Source organism: Pipistrellus hanaki, assembly GCF_964339955.1.
Source record: "Pipistrellus hanaki genome assembly, chromosome: 5".
NCBI lineage: Eukaryota > Metazoa > Chordata > Mammalia > Chiroptera > Vespertilionidae > Pipistrellus > Pipistrellus hanaki.
Genome location: NC_140507.1, coordinates 77212810 through 77233693, shown reverse-complemented (window position 1 = coordinate 77233693; position 20884 = coordinate 77212810). Strand labels below are relative to the sequence as shown.

The 20884-nt window shown below is 40.8% G+C and overlaps 1 long non-coding RNA gene across 2 annotated transcripts in view; it reads right to left on the bottom strand.

The window, feature by feature from the left end:
- The window catches only part of LOC311623703, a 126589-nt gene that overhangs the window by 101269 nt on the left and 4436 nt on the right, over positions 1-20884 (bottom strand). The window contains exons 2-4 of one of the 2 annotated variants that reach the window (XR_014795189.1): positions 12669-12795; positions 12199-12271; positions 6316-11128 (exon numbers count right to left, since the gene is read on the bottom strand). This is a non-coding gene — a long non-coding RNA (uncharacterized lncRNA). Of the gene's footprint in view, positions 1-5925; positions 11129-12198; positions 12272-12668; positions 12796-20884 lie in introns of those variants that run through there. The other variant, XR_014795190.1, reaches the window with a different exon arrangement.

Sequence of the window (20884 nt, the reverse complement as noted above, 5' to 3'; positions counted from 1 at the left end):
GAACAGTTTCCAAAGAATAAAAATAACAGGAACTACCGTTTTCTCACTAGTATGATTTGTGCTTCTTACAATTTAGGTTCAGCAAATCATATATTCTGTGCTTTATATAAAAACTAGAGGCCGGGCCAAAGCTAGTTTGGCTCAGTGGATAGAGCATTGGCCTATGGACTGAAAGGTCCCAGGTTCGATTCCGGTCAAGGGCATGTTCCTTGGTTGTGGGCACATCCCCAGTAGGGGGTGTGCAGGAGGCAGCTGATAGATGTTTCTCTCTCATCGATGTTTCTAACTCTATCTCGCTGTAAAAAATCAATAAAATATATTTTTAGAAAAACAAAAACTAGAGGCCAGAAGCATGAAAATTCATGCACTAGAAGGGGGTTTCCTTAGCCCAGCCTGCCCCCTCTCACAGTCTGGGAGCCCTCAGGGGTGGGAGGTGACCCAATATTCAGGAGGAGGAGATGCTCCATCACACCTCTGCTGCTGCCTCTGCCGGCAGCACAAGCCTTGGCCTACCCTGGGTGGCTGGGCAGCCACCATCAGAGGCTTGCCTGTGCCTCTGGCATTGGCTGGGTGGCCAGGGGGCTGAGGGGACTAGCCGTTGCCATCTTGTGGTTATGGGTGCCTCCATCTTTGAAGGCACGGAAGTCAATTAACATATTCCCTCTTTATTATATAGGGTTGTTGTCATTACCTGAGGTAGAATTAAGTTCATTTCCTCACAGTATGCAGTGCAGGAAAATGTCTTGTTTTCTGATTGGCAATCAAGTCGTTCATCACAAAATGAAAAAATTTCTTTTAAGTATGCTGTTACTGCTACATCCCAGTAATTTTAGGTTTCTGGTCATTCTTAAAAAAAAAAAAAAAAAAAAAAAAAATCCTAACAGAGGATGTTTATTGATATTCTTTTATTTTTTATACAGTAGAATCTCAGTTCTGAAAATTAATTTGTTCAGGAAGTCTGTTTGAGAAGGGATTTGAGCAAAAGCTGAATCATTTTTCCCCCATTAGAAATCATGTAACTTGAATTAATCTGTTCTAGATGCCAAATGATTCCGTTAAAACCTTTCTAATACTGCACATCTAATGTACTGTTCAATCTGTAAATACTTTTGTCCGATTTATCAAACCTCCCCCCACCCCATCACTAGCTCAAAGGAATCCCTTTTAGCATCCAGGTGAAGGGTGTCCTCCAGGTCAGGATGTAACATCTTTACTTGTTCCATTGCCTCCAAAATGGCTGTCCCAGGCTAACTGCTTTCCCTTTATCCAAATCAATAAGTTTTAATACCTCTTTAGTGGCCTGTGACCATTGTTTCTCTCACACCTTTAACAACATTAGCACTCTTGTGCTAATCATTGATTTCACCCCTCAAAAAAGCACCTTCTCCCTTGTCTAAAAGAAGCTCTTAGGCATGCTGAGGTGTCAGCTTGAAAAGATCGTCGGTTACAAAACAGAGGTTTGGTTCCACCATAGACACATTTTTTTCTGTGTACAACTTAGTTAAGGACAGAATTTTTCAAAATGAGAGACATTTGAGAAATGATGTTTGTACATTCATTTTTTTTTACATATTTTATTGATTTTTTTATTGCCCCCCTCCCTCCCTCCCACACATCCCCTGATGATGTTTGTACATTTTTAAAAATATATTTTATTGATTTTTTTACAGAGAGGAAGGGAGAGGGGTAGAGAGTTAGAAACATTGATGAGAGGGAAAAAATGGGTCAGCTGCTTCCTGCAACACCCCTTACTGGGGATGTGCCCAAAACCAAGGTACATGCCCTTGACCAGAATCAAACCTGGGACCCTTTAGTCCGTAGGCCAACGCTCTACCCACTGTGCCAAACCGGTTCAGGCTGACTACATATTTTTATATTTATTTTTATTGTTGAATATATTACAGATGTCCTCCTTCTCCCATCCACTGCTGTTTATTGATTTTTTCCCCCCCAAGAGAAACATTTGAGTGAAACATTGAAAGGCTGCCTTTCCCATGTGCCTGAACCAAAGACTGAAACCCAAAACCTGGTGCCCTGACCCCAAATGGAACCCATGACATTTCAGTGTACGGGAGGGTGCTCATCTGAGCAATACTGGTCAGGGCAGTTTGTGGTTATTCATGTTATTTGAATACATTTCATTGCATCTCTTTTAAAAATAGGGACGTGATTTGGTTGATGTTTGGCTAGAAGGAACTTTTAAAACTGTCTTGTGGCTCCTTTGCACTGCACCATTGCAGCTGTCACAGTGGGATTTGAACCACAGTCAATAGTAGTAGCAACAGGACAAGATGATTACTAGCCAAATTAGACCTCATGCAAATGCCAGCTAGAGAACAGTGTGCACTCTTCAGAAAACAATCTCAACCATGACAGTCTGCATTTGTTCATGGTGGACACCTATGAGCTTGCAGGGAAAAAACAACCTATAACAGATCTTCAATGTTGAATTGTGAACATCTATAAAACTTACACCCAGCATTAATGGAAGTAAAGCAGTGCCTGGAAGTTTTGTGGATTTCTTGGCTGGCAGGGCAGAAATTGAAATAAACAAATAAACAAACAAACAAACATTCTCCTTAATATAAACTTCATAGCACAGTTTCCAGCCAAAAGCAACACAAAATTAACCATGAAAATAATTCACATAGGCCGAAGCTGGTTTGGCTCAGTGGATAGAGCGTCGGTCTGCGGACTGAAAGGTCCCAGGTTCGATTCCGGGCAAGGACATGTACGTTGGTTGCGGGCACATCCCCGGTAGGGGGTGTGCAAGAGGCACCTGGTCGATGTTTCTCTCTCATCGATGTTTCTAGCTCTCTATCTCTCTCCCTTCCTCTCTGTAAAAAATCAATAAAATATATTTTTTTTTAAAAAAAAAGAAAATAATTCACATAGGACTCTTCAGTGAACTGTAAGTAAAAATATATGGCAAATACTTATTAACTAAAATAGTAAATTTCAAGTGCAATTCAAAAATTAAAAAAGAACACATATGATTCATTCAATACCTGTCAGGGCACATTACTGGGTAGCTGAGTCAATCCCTGGTCAGGCACATGGGAAGACAACCCATCTATGTTTCTCTCTCATGTGGATTTTTCTCTCTACACATCTCTCTCTCCCTTCCTCACTTCAGAAAAGCAATTAAAAAACGAACAAAAAAAATGGAATACTGATAATAACCAAATATGTCAAAAGATCACAGCATTTCCTGAATAGGACTCCAGAACCCTGGCATCACCTCAAAGGTGGGGCCAGGAGCCCTGTCCCTCTCTCAGCAGTTGCATGAATGAGAGCAGAGGTTACCCCATAGGATGTTTCCTGAAACTCAATCCTGTTGTGTCCTCCCCAGACCTCTCAGTTCTTTATAAGAACCCCACGGGGACCCAGGAAAACATGAAGTGTTGCACATGTAGCGCTCCAAGTTCAGGACAGTTTAACATCCTCCCAACATGAAAAAACTTTTCATTTTATTTACATTTTTATTGATTTCAGAGGGGGTGTGAGAGAAAAAGAAACATCTATGATGAGAATCATTGATCAACTGCCTCCTGCATGCTGCCTACTGAGGATGGAGCCCACAACTCGGGCAATGTATGCTTGACTGGAATTGAACTCAGGGCACCTCGGTCACAGGACAATGTTCTTGCCACTGAGGCAAAACAGCTAGGACCACTTTTGTTATTTTACATTGTTTTTAATATTTGTACGTTGTTTTTTTTTTTTCTAGAGCAATTATGAGTTTTTACAAATAGTTATACCACCAAGATGGAAAAGATTCCATCAATTCAAAGAAACACAATCGTGGTGTCTGTTTATATGGATTTACGAGAGGTTCCTCTAAACGTTTATGTTTTTTTTTTCTTTTCTTATTTAAATGTTTTTTAATTGATTTCAGAGAGGAAGGAAAAGGGAAAAATAGAAACCTCAATGATGAGAGAGAATCATTGATTAGCCGACTCCTGCACGCCCTCTGATGAGGATCAAGTCTGCATGCCAGGCATGTGATCTGACTGGGAATCAAACCATGACCTCCTGCCGAAACTGGTTTGGCTCAGTGGATAGAGCGTTGGCCTGTGGACTGAAGGGTCCCAGGTTTGATTCCGGTCAAGGGCATGTACCTTGGTTGCAGGCACATCCCCGGTGGGGGGTGTGCAAGAGGCAGCTGGTTGATGTTTCTCTCTCATCGATATTTCTAGCTCTCTATTCCTCTCCCTTCCTCTCTGTAAAAAAAAATAAAAATAAAATATATATTTTAAACAACAAAAACCATGACCTCCAGGTCCCTAGGTTGACACTCAAACCACTGAGCCATACCACCCAGACCAAACCTTTACCTTTTCCAGAATAAGATGTAATGGATCACGATGTTGTCTTTCACCCTGGCCGGTTACCTCCGTTGTTTACAGCATCATTCCAAAATGACAAGGTAGCAGGTTAAATCCCATGTCACACATAAAAATCAACCAATGAATTGTAGAAATAAGTAGAACAGAGTGCTGTTTCTCCATCTCTTTTTCATAAATTATTAAAAAAAAAAAAAGCTCTAGCTGGTTTGGCTCAGTGGAAAGCACATAGGACTGCACATTGAAGGATCCCAGCTTTGATTCCATTTAAGGGCACATGCTGGGATTGCAGGCTTTATCCCCAGAAGGGGGCATGCAGGAGGCAACTGATTAATGATTCTTTCTCATGTTGATGTTTCTATCTCTCCCTTCCTCTCTGAAGTCAATAAAAGTACATTTAAAAATAAAAAGGAAGTCAAAACCGGTTTGGCTCAGTGTATAGAGCAAAGGCCTGTGGACCGAAAGGTTGCAGGTTCGATTCCAGTCAAGGACATGTACATTGGTTGCGGGCACATTCCCAGTAGGAGGTATGCAAGAGGCAGCTGATTGATGATTCTATCTCATCGATGTTTCTAACACTCTATCCCTCTCTCTTCCTCTCTTTAAAAAAAATCAATAAAATATATTTTAAAAAGAAAATAAACATGCTGTATAGGCTCTGGGTCCCTGTCTCTGAGGACAGTGGTCCCATCCAGTCCCAGCTTTCCCTACTGAAAATAAATAAATAAAAATAAAAATAAAAAGGAAAAGAAAGTCATACTCTATCACTAAGAACAGCTTCTTTGGAAGAGAGACTCTAACTTCGTTTTCTTGCTTGGTTTGTATACTTTGACAATATTCCTAAATTTATGAACTTCTGTTGATTCATAAAGGAGATAACTATTCATGGAGTAAATGATTAAAAATTATAGATATATCACTTTTTGGAAACACATCCCATACCCTCTAAGAAACATGTCAGTATTCCGATAACAAGAAAGGAAAAGTTGTTAGAGACAATTGGTTGAAGGCCTTGCACTCCCTGCCAGTCCTAGATATACGTTATGAAAAAGAAAAGGTCACAGGTGTCCATCATCACACAGAGATACTCCATGACCAGGATGAATCAAAAAAGCAGCAGAGGCACTCATCTCTGTATACTTCAAGAAAAAGAACAAGCTTCCAAAGAATAAAAGTAACAAAATTTCCCTTTCCTCACCAATATGATTTCTGTTTCCTACAATTCAGGGTTAGTATGGCTTTATTTTTTCCTGCTTTCTAAATAAAAATTACTATCACCACCCTATGTAGAATTAAGTTCATTTCCTCACAGAATCCAATACAGAAAAGTGACTGGCTTCCTTAATGGCAAATAAGTGACCTATCACCAGGCAAAATACAACAACAAACCCTTCTCAGTGTGCTGTTACTGTCACACCCACAGACATTTAGGGTTTATGGTCATTGTTATTATTCGAATTCATTCCATGTCTCTTTTACCACAGATTTGATTATGTTGGCATTTGGCTGGAAGAGACAGACAAAAACATGATTGAATTTTTCAATATTTTGAATGAATAAGAAAGCAGTCTGTGCCAAATAAGTATAAAAAATTTTAATTTCCCTGAGAAAACATGTTTGATTTTATACACATACGATACTTGTGACTCATATTGTATGATTAAGTGGAAAAGATTACATGTTGATATGAAAATACATAATTACATGGGATAAAGATGTCCTCAGGAAACAATAAAATAAAATAGCTATTAGCATAAGAGTGCTTGGCAAACAGTTCATATTTAAGAAGTACAGAAGCATTGATTACAGAGAAAAATGCACATAATTTTAACCCCATACAACCTAAGATACCTGACAACATTGAGAGATTAGGCTCAGCTCTGAGTGACAGCACACATCCAGAGTCTGCCCGAAATGAGGAAAGTGCCGATTCTCACATGGAAGGACTGGCGCAGAGCCCTCACGGCACAAGAACAAACTGTCACGGGGCTCTTTGGCACTGCACCATTGCAGCTGTCACAGTGGGATCTGAATCACATCATTAGTAGTATCAACAGGACAAGATGATTACTAGTCAAATTAGACTTCATGTAAATGTAATCTAGAGAGCAGTGTGTACGCTTCTGAAAACAGACTCAACCATGACAGTCTACGTTCGTTGCCTGGTGGACACCTATGGGCTTACAGGGAAAGCCAACCTACGCTTTTCAGAATTCAACCAATTAATGTTGGATTCTGAACAACTGTAAAGCTTACACCCAACATCACAGGAAGTAATGCAGTAGCTGGCAGTTTGGGGGATATTCTTGGCTGGTAGGGTAAAGAATGAGAAAAACAAACTAAAATATTTTCTTCTTAATGTGAACTCCATGGCACAATTCCCAGCCAAAAGCAACACAAAACCAACCATGAAAATAATTCACATGGGAGTCTATAGTGAACTGTAAGCACAAATATATGGAAAATACTTATCTAAAATAACAGTGAATTTCAAATGCAATTTAAAAATTGAAAAAATACATATGGGTGTAGGGCCTTTTCATTCAAAACCTGTCAGGTCACATTAGCTGGGTTGATGCCTTGTCAGGCACATGTGAAGAAGTTTCTCTCTCACACCAATATTTCTCTCTACTTCTCTCTCTCTCCCTTCCTCACATAAAAAAAAGTAATTTAACAATTTAACAAAGAATGAGTATTGATAATATGTCAAGTTTATAGAACTTTTTTTTAATGCTGTGAGTTTTGGGAAGTATATGACTTTATTTGTAACAGGCTTGTTTATATGTACCAGTCAGTTACACTAATAGGATTTCTTTTAAGTGCAATTCTCAAGCTACTTTGAAATTGTTAAAATTTTAAAATTAATTTTCATTGTGAAATATTCAGTGTACATTCTCACATGGTAGTGTAGGAATACTAGTGGCCCAGTCAACAAAATGTGTGCACATTAAAAGAGAATTAGAGGAAATATCTTAATATTGCTATTTGTCCTTTATAATAGGAGTGTCCGAGATGAAAGAAAATTGGTAAAATATATATGAAAATCTCCCTTCTGTCAGAGTCTCGGGCATACCATGGGACCCAGAGTCAAGCTCTGCCGGGCAGGGAGAGCAGCCCCAAGAATGGGGGTTCGGCCTCAGGTCTTCCGGCCCCAGCATGAGGGCATGACAACCACTTGCCTATTAGCTTTTTATAATATAGGATGAGGCAACATGAAGGTTTTCCTACATTTTTACATTCAAGAGTTTTTTTCATGAGATTTCCAAGGAAAAGTGAAAGCTGAAGGCTTTCCTATCTTCTCTATACTATTTCTCCAGCTGCATTCTCACAAATCCAAGAAAGCCTCTCCCACATTCCTTATGTTCATACACTTAGTCTTGGGTGTGAGTCTCTTCATGATTTTGTAAAGAACTAGCATGGCTAAAAGCTCTTCTACCATCTTTACATTGACAGGGCTTCTCTTCAGTGAGTTCTTTCATTCTTTACAGTAAACTAGAAGAAATGAATGCTTTTTAATCCTCTTACTTTTCTAGGGTCCATCCTTAATATGGATAATCATACATGATGGCACAGCTGAGAGATAAATGAAGACTCTTTGCTATTCTTTACATTAAGAGGGTTAACACATTTTGTTTCCACCTGTGCGTAAAAACTAGTTGGAACCTGAAGGTTTACCACATTCCTTGCATTGATACAGTTCCTCTCCACTATGTGAATTTTTGTGAATGTGAAAGGATCTGGGATGACTATAGGCTTTCCCACTCATAGGGATGACAAAAAGGTTTAACTCATTCCTTATTCATGAGGCTGTTTTCCATCATGACTTCTTTTATGTCTTTCAAGATGTGTAACACAACTGAAGGTCTTCCCACATTGCTTACATTAATAAGGTTTTACATTCATATGTCTTCTTCCATGCTTTCAAAGAGACTTGGAGAAACTGAAACCTTTACCACATTCCTTACATTCATAAAGCTTTTTTTCCACTGTGTGCATTTTCATGTCTGGGCATGTGCAGGAGGTAACCAATTGATGTTTTCCTTTAACATCAACATCGCTGTCTTTCTCTCTTGACTTTCACTAATATCCTAAGGTGAGTATATACAAAAAAAGAATTCAGATAATCAAAGGATTTTCTACAATATTTACAGGATAGGGCTTATTTTCAGTGTGAGTTCTTTCATTCATTATGATTTCTCTCCACAAGGAAACTGGGGTGAATAAATGCTTTACTACATTGCTTAAGGTTTTCACCAGTACGAATACTGTCGTGAAGTTGGAAGTGATATAAATCATGGAATGTTTTACCATATTCCTTACATTCATAAGGGTTCTTTCCATCATGACCTCTTTTATGTTTCACAAGAGAACTGAGAGAACTGAAGGCTTTTCCACATTGCTCACATTCATGGGTTTTTCCCTTATTATGAGTTCTTTCATGACATTGGAGGGAAGTTGGATAAGAGAAAGCTTTACCACAATGGTTACATTTATAGGGTCTTTCCCCAGTATGCATTCTTTCATGAATTGTAAGGAAAGAGGGATAAAGAAAAGTTTTACCACATTCCTTACATTCATGAGGCTTCTTTCCATCATGATTTCTTTCATGTGTTACAAGAGAACTTGGATGACTGAAAAATTTCCCACATTGCTTACATTCATAGGATTTCTCCCCAGTATGTGTTCTTTCATGGTTTCGAAGATATCTGGAATATTTGAAAGCTTTCCCACATTGCTTACATTCATAGGGTTTCTCCATAGTATGCATTTTTTTATGATTTCTAAGATATTTGGAACATCTGAAAGCTTTCCCACATTGCTTACATTCATAGGATTTCTCCACATTATGTATTTTTTCATGATTTCTAAGAGCTTTGGAAAAAATAAAAGTCTTACCACATTGTTGACATTTATATGGTTTTTCCCCAGAATGAGTTCTTTCATGATGTTGGAGGGAAGTTAAATGACAGAAACTTTTGCCACAATGCTTACATTTATTGGGTTTTTCTCCAGTATGAATTTTTTCATGACGTTGGAGGGCATTTAGGGCAAAGAAAGCTTTCCCACATTGTTTACATTCATAGAGTTTTTCCTTATCATGAGTCCTTTTATGACTTCGGAGGGAAGATGGATAAGAGAAAGCTTTACCACAAAGCTTACATTCATAACGTTTTTCCCCAGTATGAATACTTTCATGAAATCGGAGGAAATATCGGTCATAGAATGTTTTACCACATTCCTTACATTCATGAGGCTTCTTTCCATCATGACTTCTTTTATGTTTTCCAAGAGAGCTGGGAGAAATGAAGGCTTTCCCACATTCTTTACATTGATAGGGCTTTTCCCCAGTGTGCATTCTTTCATGATACTGAAGGGAAGTTGAATAAGAGAAACCTTTACCACAAACCTTACATTTATAGGGCTTATCGCCAGTATGAGTTCTTTCATGATCTTGGAGAGAAGACTGATAATAGAATCCTTTACCACAATGCTTACATTCATAGCGATTTACACGAGTATGAGTTCTTTCATGACGTTGGAGGGCAGACAGAAAATAGAAAGCTTTGCCACAATGTTTACATTTATAGGGTTGTTCGCCAGTATGAGTTCTTTCATGATTTCTAAGGGAACAGGGATGATGGAATGTTTTACCACATTCCTTGCATTCATGAGGCTTCTTTCCATCATGAATTCTTTTATGGTATCCAAGAGAACTGTACAGACTAAAGATTTTCCCACACTGCTTACATTTATAGGGTTTCTCCTCAGTGTGCATTCTTTCATGATTTCGAAGAGAAGAGGAAAATATGAAAGCTTTCCCACACTGCTTACATTCATGAGGCTTTTCTCCACATTGTGTCCGTTGATGCTCTCGATAAGACTTTGGACAACTGAAGGCTTTTCCACATTGCTTACAACCATAGGGTTTTTCCCCAGTATGAGTTCTTTTATGATTTTGGAGGGAAGTTGAATAAGAGAAAACTTTACCACAAAGCTTACATTCATAGGGTTTTTCCCCAGTATGCATTCTTTGATGAATTACAAGGGCATAGCGACGACGGAATGTTTTGCCACATTCCTTACATTCATGAGGCTTCTTTCCAGCATGACTTCCTTTATGTTTTCCAAGAGAGCTGAGCCAACTCAAGGCATTCCCACATTCATAATGTTTCTCACCAGTATGTGCTCTTTCATGATTTCTAAAAGAGGTGGAACTGAAAACTTTTCCAGATTTCTGACATTGATAGGGATTTTCTGCAGTTTGTGTTCTTTCATTTTTTCCAGAGTACTTGGGAGACCTGAAAGCTTTGCCACATTGTTTACTTTGATATGGTTTCTCTCCACTATGAGCATTTTTGTGAAGTTTAAAGTAAATGAGACGATTAAAGCTTTTTCCACATTGCTCACACTCATATGGTTTTCCAGCAACATGTGTTCTTTCGTGATTTCCAAGGGAGGTTGAATAGTGGAAAGCTTTCCCACTGGGGCTACCTTCATGTCTTTGAATACACTGATGATGCTTAAAAGCTTTCCCAGGTTTCTTACAGTTATAAGGGTTTTCTTCATATTCCTGACACAGGTATAGGTTGGGTCCAATGTGAGAGCTCAGGTGATTATTCAAGGACAAATAGCGCATGAAGATTTGACTACACAACCTGGAATTAGGTTGTTTTATTTCAGTAGCAATTTTCTTCTTTTCATTATGATTTGGAATCTGGCTGAAGTTTTCTCTGCATAGACCATCATCCTTCTTTGTAGAGAGTCTCGCTACTATATGACTGCTGTAAAAATCAGAAGCATATTATTAATACTCTGTTAATGATTTAATATTTATTAATAGCATGACAATGGCATTTTTGCCAAAGGGTGGGGTTTCTTAACATTCCAATTTTTGAAAGTGAATATCCTAAAACTTCTGAAATAGGCTGGATCATAGATATTATGAAACAGTTCCATTCATGAATGGTATTGCTGTATATTGTTTCCAAGTGCAATTATTTTTATACATTAAACATCTAGGCCATATTTCAGAAAAAACTTTTGGATGAGATAATTCTAAGAACCAATATATTTAAAACTGGGCTGATACAATTAGATTACCTGTTTTTAAGGTTCTTTTATAGACCAGGCCCTTATAACTCAGGGGTTCAGAATAGAGCCATGATGGAAACCGGTTTGGCTCAGTGGATAGAGCATTGGCCTGCAGACTGAAAGGTCCCAGGTTCTATTCCAGTCAAGGGCATGAACCTTGGTTGCGGGCACATCCCCAGTAGGGGGTGTGCAGGAGGCAGCTTATCGATGTCTCTCTCTCATTGATGTTTTTAACTCTCTAACCCTCTCCCTTTCTCTCTGTTAAAAAAAAAAAAAAAAAAAAAAAAAAAATCAATAAATTAAAAAAAAAAAAAAAAAAAAAATAGAGCCATGCACCAGGGGTTTGGCAGTTCAATTCCCTAAAAGGGAACATGACCAGACAGCAGACTTATTACACCCAGGATGGTGAATGCAGGAGGCAGTCAATTGATTTTTGTATCACTTGCTCTCATCTCCATGCTCTAAAATCAATAAAAACATATTTTTGCACTACCAGAGAGGATCACTGACCACTGAGCCATGTGTACATGCCCTGGCCAGAGTACATGCCCTGGTTCTTGATTCCGAATGAGGGGCATAGAGAAGCAGCCATCAATAATTCTCTCTCATCATTGAAGTTTATTTCTCTTTCTCCCTCTTCCTAACTCTCTGAAGAAAAATCTTAAAAAATTAAACATACAAATAAAATAAATATATAAAAATATATTTTTAAAAAACCACAAAGATGCTCTTAATGCTTTGTCATGTCAATGCGACTCACCTAAGATTCATCCCGTGATTTTCATACTGATCTTCACTGTCAAAGCCTTCACATTTTTCTTCTAAAATACGTGCTAGAAAAAGCATTATAAATTATTAAATAATATTAAAAATAGTTAGGTTTTAGGTACACAATGAGCTGTGATCATTCCTAATTTAATTTCCAATGTATTCCCTTTCCATATTTCAGTTCTTGAAACAGCATTGATGAGCAAGCAACACTAGATTTCTAATTGTCTAAATAAGTAACAAATTGTTGCAGGCCAGAGTCACTCTATGGTTGACCGTCAACCTATGAAATGGGAGGTCACATTCCCAGTAGGACCGGTTTTACATCCCCAGTGTGTGGCTTGCAGGAGGTAGCCAATCAGTGATTCTCTTTCATCATTGATTTTTCTCTCATTCTCTCCCTCTCATTTTTCTTTAAAATCAATAAAAATATATTTTAAAAAAAGAATTTATGATACCTACCTACTGATGCCAGGTTCCAGAAGGTTTCCAGCATCACATCTGTGTAGAGTTTCTTCTGGGTGGGATCCAGGAAAGCCCACTCCTCCATTGTGAACTCCACATTAACATCTTCAAAGGCTACTGAGTCCTAAAACATTCCACATATACATATAGGAGAATGGGTGAGACAAACAATACTGGGGACCTATACATAATTTATAGGAAGTTCACTTAGAACACATAGTCCCCAACAATTAAGTTTGATTGTAAGACTATTATTAATTTACCACATTCACATCCTCAAGAACACATGGAATATATTGATATGATTTTACTGTGATCACTTCAAGTCTTCATTGCTCTCTAATGTCAGAGTAAAGAACAGCTTGAACAACTTCTATATTAATACATCAAACTACTTCTATTTTAAGCCCATTGATTCCTTGTGCCCAAACTCATCACCATTATAACCACCATTTGATGCAGCCATCCATGAAACATACTGACATGTGTCCATAAAGTTTTAGTAACTGTGAATACAATAAAGGTTTTGTAGCTTTCTCTTCTATTCTCATCATCAAACAGGAGAGGCCAGGCATTGTGTGTAAATTCAAATTAGAACAAAATGTACTTGGCCATATTGTCCTAAAGTAATCCAGATTATTATAAGTCATCAGATACACCTGAATGAATGAAAATATTCTCATGGAGGAGTATGGATGAACATTTGTTTTTATAATATTTGCTAGTAAATAAGTTTGACCTTCTTTTGCCTCTCTCATTTCATGGAGGTTAGGGTTAGAGCTCAGGCATGAGCAACACAGGACAACTTAGCCCTCTACAAAAGTCCTCTACTCATAAGCCTGAGGGTTACTTCATAGTGATTTTTTAGGATACATAGACACGTATATTGAAATTGTAAGATCACACTCAAAAGGAGTCTTTCCAGGAGAATTGTGACTATATCTGGGGCCTAGACCTTGGGGAACAATTTAAGACGTGGCATGTCCAAGGGCCTTTATTCAAATCTTCACTATTTTCATGTTGAAAGCAATCTATAGCTTAAATGCAATTCGTATCAGGACACCCCTGATGAAACTCACATAACTAGAACAAATATTGAAAAAAATTTTCATAGATCTCAAAACACCCTGAATAGCAACAGCAATCTTGAGAATAAAGAACAAATGTAGATGAATCACATTACCTAATATCCAACTGTACTACAAGGCCATAGTAATTAAAACAACTTGGTCCTGGCCTAAAAACAGCATATAAGTCAGTGGAATGAACGGAACAGAGAGCCTAGATATAAACCCATGCCTTTATGGTCACGGAATACTTGACAAAGGACGCAAGAACACACAGTAATGTAAAGGTAGTATCCAAAAAATAAAAGGTTAAAATGGAAATTGTTCCCAAGAGTTTGATTGACCGGGAGTTCCACAACTTGCTATGACGTGTGCTGACCACCAGGTGGTGACACAAAACATGGCAGTTGTTAGCAAGGCAGCACTAGTAGTGGGTGGCAGTGGAGGTGAGCAGGACTGCTATAAGATGGTTCAGTAGCTGAGTGGGCAGTGCCAGAAAAAGGCAGCTGTGAATGGGAGCCCCACATGTCATCCCACAGATAGGGACGGTTGCTAACAATGGGGGGGGGGGGGGGGCGGTGTTGGTGAGCAGATGTTGCCAGGCCAATGCGGCTGGGAGAAGAGCCCCTCATGGCCCTGGTGGTTGCACCACAGATGGTAACAATATATAAACGCTTAAACAGCTATGAAATGCAAATGGTGCCTCTGTTACAAGAAAAAAAGGGGCCCTTTGCAGACTATAACTTACTAGAGGTCCAGTGCACAAAATTCATGCACTGGGGAAAGGGGTCCCTCAGCCTGGCTGCACCCTCTCGCAGTCCAAGACCCCTCGAGGGATGTCTGCCTGCTGGCTAGTGTCTTCCGAAGGGTCCTTACCACTGCCAGAGAGGCAAGAGAGGCTCCTACCACCACCACCACTGCTGTGCTTTCCAGCCATGTGCCCAGCTTCTGGCTGAATGGCATTCCCCCTGTGGGAGTGCACTGACCACCAGGGGGCAGCTCCTTCATCAAGTATCTGCCCCCTGGTAGTCAGTGTGTATCATAGCAACCAGTTGTCCTATTCGGTTGATTTGCACATTAGCCTTTTATTATATAGGATAACTCTTGGTACCCTGATGGTGGAATGTTGGGAGCCACCAGAGTTGATACAAGCAACTCCATCTTAGAAAATACAACTCTATCTTGGAGTTAAGTTTCTAGTTCCTCTTAGCAAAAATCATGCAGCGCCTTGCGGTTTGGCCAGAAGCTAAAGATAACTTATCGTTTAACGACACATCCTGCTCCGGAAGATCCCTACAACGTCAACGTCCCCTCCCTGACCCTCCCGCCCATAGTTTGCCCGCCTTGGAATGTCCCCGCGGCAACCTCCTCCTACAGCCTGTGTATATATATATATTGCAGCTTCAACAATAAAATTCGAGGCTTGATCAGAACTCTGTCTTGCCTCCATTTCTTCGCGTCTCCTGTCCTCTATCATTCCCTTCTAGGTGCCTCCTCGCCCCCACGTTGATCTCCCGCTGGTCGGGACAGTGGAACATTAGACCTTGATCCCTAGGAACAAGAAGGTAGGAATCTAAAGAGAAATCAGGCCCAGGGAAAACAAGTGCTTTTGTCATCTTTAATTATGTGGAATCTTGCACTATGTCACTTCATATTGAGGATCAAAAGCCTACGGAACACCAGGAGGGTTTGTCCCCGCCCCCTCCTCCTGGAGTAGAGCCTGTAAAGCAGGTAATATGGAAGGCCCCCGATCCTCGGCCTCCAGTGTGGGAAGGTTCATCAACTAAATCCTCAGTTATGGGATCATGTGTCAGTCAAGCTGTTAGAAGAAGAGCCTTTGGCTTGCCCATTTATGCTAGAATCAAGATAATTGGATACATGAACCATTTTCCCCCCCGAATGGGGGGTGTGCAGGAGGCAGCTAATCGATGTTTCTCTCTCATCGATGTTTCTAACTATCTATCCCTCTCCCTTCCTCTCTGTAAAAAAAAAAAAAAAAAAATTACTGGTCCTCACTGTGTCAATACAGTCATGAGCCACATAACCTATGGTCAACATATAGGATGGTAGTCCCATAAGAGTATAATGGATTTGGCATAAAAAATAAATTACCTAGAAATATATTTAAGCAAGGAGGTAAAAGACCTATATTCAGAAATTTATAAGACACTGAAGAAGATACAAATAAATGGAACCAAATACCATGTTCATAAATAAGAATGAACATAAATAAAATGTCCATACAACCCAAGGTGATCTATACATTCAGTGCATAGGAACTGACCAATCAAAACCAAAATTCCTATCAAAATACCAATGACATTTGTCACAGGACTAGAACAAGTAATCCAACATTTCATATGAATCCACAAAAGACCCCAAATAGCCAAAGCTATCTTGACAAAAAAGAACGAAGCCAGAGATATCACATTATCTGATATCAAACTACTAGAGGCCCAGTGCACAAAATTTGTGCAGGGGAGGGGTGTCCCTCAGCCCAGCCTGCACCCTCTCCAATCTGGGACCCCTCAAGGGATGTCCGACTGCCCTCCTACATCCAGGATTGCTGGCTCCAAACTGCTCACTTGCCTGCCTTCCTGATTGCCCCTAACTGCTTCTGTGTGCCAGCCTGCTCACCCCCTAACCATTCCATGCCAGCCTGATTGATATCCAACTGCTCCTCTGCCAGCCTGCTTGCCCCCAACTTCCCTCCTCTGCCAGCCTGGTATCCCTAACTGCCTTCCCCTGCAGGCTAGATCACCTCCAACTGCCCTCCCTTGCAGGCCTGGTTCCTCCCAACTGCCCTCCCCTGCTGGCCATCTTGTGGTGGCCATCTTGTATCCACACGAGGGCAGGATCTTTGACCACATGGGGGCAGCCATCTTGTATGGTGGATTGATGGTCAATCTGCATATTACTTGTTTATTAGATTGAATAGAGGCCTGGTGCATGGGTGGGGGCCAGATGGTTTGCCCAGAAAGGTGTCCCAGATCAGGGTGGGGGGTTCCCTTGGGGTGTGGAACAGCCTGAGCGAGGGGCTTGTGGTGGTCTGCAGGCTGGCCACGCCCCTGGCAATCCATGGTATCTGGGATTTATTTATCTTCTACAGTTGAAACTTTGCAGCCTGGAGCGGAGCCAAGCCTTCTGCTCGCTCCGTGGCAGCAGCCATTTCTGTTGGGATTTATTTATCTTCTATAATTGAAACTTTGTAGCCTTAGGCAAAGGCCAAAGCAGGCTAGGGCTTCAGAAGCTTGGCTTCCTGTCTCATCAAGAGCAACCCTAGCCTCCTGCTTTCTCCAGCTCCGTGGCTGCCGCCATTTTTGTTGGGATTTATTTATCTTCTATAATTGAAACTTTGTAGCCTTAAGCAGAGGCCTGGGCCAGCCAGGGTGCTTGGAAAGCTTGGCTTTCTCCATCGCCAGGGAAACCCAAGCCTCCCTTCTGCTCTCTGTGGCCACAGCCATATTGGTAGAGCTAATTTGCATATTCGCTTGTGATTGGTTTATGGCATGGCAAGTGGGCGTAGTGGCGTGATGGTTAATTTGCATATTGCTCTTTTATTAGATAGGATATTACAAAGTTATAGTAATCAAACCAGCATGGTACCAGCATAAAAACAAACATATAGACCAATGGAAGAGAGCCTACAAATAAATCCAAACATATATTAAGTTAATATATGACAAAGGAGACAAGTGCATACAATAAAGACAGTATTCAACAAATGGTGTTGGGAAAATGCATGCATGCAAAAAAAAAATGAAACCTAGACCTCATTCTTACACCATATACAATAATTACCTCAAATGGATTAATGACTTAAATGTAAGCCTTCGACAGTAAAATCTTTTAATATTTCTCTTAATATTTTTATGAGATGTCCCCTTGAGCAAGGCAAACAAAAGAAAAAATAAAGATGAGACCACTTTAAACTACGGACCTAAATAGAAACTTTTCTAAATTAGACAGAAGGAAAGCCAAGAGACACATGAAAACATGCTCAAAGTCACTAAATATCCGAGAGATGCAAATCAAAATGACAATGTGGTACCTCACACCTGTCCAAATGGCAACCATCAACAAAACAAAGGACAAGTGCTGGTGAGGATGTGGGGGGGGGGGGGGGGGGGGAGGGGGCGGGGGGAAAAGGAACCCTTGTGCACTGCTGGTGGAAATGCAGACTGGTGCAGCCACTGTGAAAACAGTATGGAGTTTCCTCAAAAAACTAAAAATGGAACTCTCATTTGACTCAGCAATCCCACTTCTAGGAATATATCCCAAGAAACTAGGAACACCAGTCAGAAAGGATATATGCAACCCTATGTAAATAGCAGCACAAATTCACCATAGCTAAGATTTGGAAACAGCCTAAATGCCCATGAGCAGATGAGTGGATTAGAAAACTATAGTACAGCCGAAACCGGTTTGGCTCAGTGGATAGAGCGTCGGCCTGCGGACTGAAAGGTCCCGGGTTCAATTCCGGTCAAAGGCATGTAAATTGGTTGCGGGCACATCCCCGGTGAGGGATGTGCAAGAGGCAGTTGGTCGATGATTCTCTCTCATTGATGTTTCTAGCTCTCTATCCCTCTCCCTTCTTCTCTGTAAAAAATCAATTAAAATATATTAAAAAAAAAAAAAAAAAAAAGAAAGAAAGAAAGAAAAGAAAAGAAAAAGAAAACTATGGTACATCTACACAATAGGATATTATACTGCTATAAAAAAAAAAAAAGGAATTCTTACCATTTGCAGCAGGATGGATGGACCTGGAGAGCATTATGTTAAGTAAAATAAGCCAAGCAATGAAAGAAAAATACCACATGATCACACTCATTTATAGAAAATAAGGAACATTATAACCTGATGAATAAAAAGATAGATTCAGAGGCAGTAAAGCACCAAACAGATGTCAAATTACAGTGGGAAGGTTGGGTAGTGTTGGGAAGGGAGAGAAATAGACCAACCAAAGGACTTGTATGCATTCATATAAGCACACCAATGGACACAAGACACTGGGGCGGGGCGGGGGGGGGGGGGGCGGGATATGAGGGAATGTGACAGGAGGTAAAGGAGGCTGGGGGAAGGTCAATGGGGAGCAAAAAAGGAGATCTATGTACTACTATAGTATACTTTAAACAAAAACAAAAAAATAGAAGTAAAAAAAAAGATAACTTCTGACCTTTACTTGTGGTAAATCCTATCCAATAAGAGTAATATGCAAATTGACCATCACACCAAGACACAAGATGGCTGTCCCAAGTGGTCAAAGATGGCTGCCCCCATGTGGACATAAGATGGCCACCACAAGATGGCTTGCAGGGGAGGGCAGTTGTAGGAAGTTAGGGGTGACCAGGCCAGCTGAACAGTTGGGGCTGACCAGGCCAGCAGAGGAGGACAGTTGAGGGAGACCAGGCCAGTAAGGGAGGGCAGCTGAGGGGGACCCAGAAATGCAGCGGAGGGCTGTTGGGGGTACAGGCCTGCAATGGAAAGCAGTTAGGGGAACCAGGTCTATAGGGGAGGGCAATTGGGGGCAATCAGGCAAGCAGGGAGGACAGTTAGGGGTGACCTGGCGTCAAAGGACGGAAGTTGGGAGCCAGGAGTCCTGGATTGTGAGAGGGATGTCCGACCGCCCATTTAGGCTTGATCCCAGTGGGATCGGGCCTAAATGTGCGGTCGGACATCCCTCAAGAGGTCCCAGATTGGAGCGGGTGCAGGATGGGCTGAGGGACAACCCCCTGCATGAATTTCGTGCACCGGGCCTCTAGTACAGTAAATAATAAAAAACATAAAGCATATATGTATAGTACTTACTTCAAAATGACAGAACTTTTCTTTTTATAAATAAACTAGGGAGGAGGGGCCGTCCCTCAGCCTGGCCTGAACCTCTCACAGTCCAAGAGCCCTCCGAGGTGGGAGGCAACCTGGCAATCAGGAAAAGGCAATGCCCCATCACATCTCCGCTGCTGCCACTGCTGGGCGGCTGGGCAGCCACCATCTGAGGCTTGCCTGCATCTCAGGCCAACCCTGGGCAGCTGGGGGGCTGAGGGGACTGAGGGATTCTGGAGGCAGGCATGCAGAGCCAGGCCATCCCTCAGTCCCCTCAACCCCCCAGCTACCCAGGGGCTGCTGTGCACCTGCTGCCCCTTGTGACTGTGGGCACCGCCATCTTTGAGGGTGGGATAGTCAATTAGCATATTCCCTCCTTATTGGCTGGGTCGCAGCCATCTTTGTGACAGCGTAAGAGTCAATTAGCATATCCCCTTTTTAATATATAGGATGGGAAATGGCAACATAAATACTAAACGATGTATATCAAGTCCGAAGTAACCCTAGGACTGCCTGTATATGTAGTAGTACTTTCAACAATAAGGGATTATTATTATTTTTTAAAGGAAGCACAAGACCTAGCTGGTTCTGCTCAGTGGATAGAGCACCAGAATGCAGACCAAAAGGTCCCAGGTTCGATTCCAGTCAATGGCATGTACCTTGGTTGCAGGCTCCTCGCTGGCCCAGCTCTGGTCAGGGCTCATGCAGGAGGCAACCAATCAATGTGTTTCTCTCTCACATCAATGTTTCTCTGCCTTTCCCTCTCTCTTCCATTCGCCCTAAAAAAATCAATGGAAAAATATCCTCAAGTGAGGATTAACAAACAAAAACAACAACAAAAAGGAAGTACAAATTGGTAGTTACAAAATAGTCAGGAAGATGTAAAGTAGAGCATAGGAAATATAGTCAATAATATTCTGTTAACCACGTGTTATATCTGTTGAGTATTAGACTTTGTAAGTTAAGTACATGTCTCATCACTATGTTGGCACCTGAAACTAATTTACTGTGTCAACTTATTGAAAAAAAAAGTTTAAGCCCTAACCAGCATCGGCCTGAGGACTGAAGGGTCCCGGGTTCGATTTCTGGTCAAGAGATGCAAGCACCTCTCCCAGCCTGGGCCGTAGGTGGGCACATGCAGGAGGCAACTAGTCAATGTGTTTCTTTCATGTCATTATTTCTCTCTGTCTTTCCTTTTTTCTTCCCCTCTCTCCAAAAATCAATGGAAAAATACCTCCAGTGAGTGTTTTTTAAAAAAAAAAAATGTTTAAAAGAAAATGGTGGAGGAAAACCCAAAATGATGGCATAGGTAAACACCTAAAC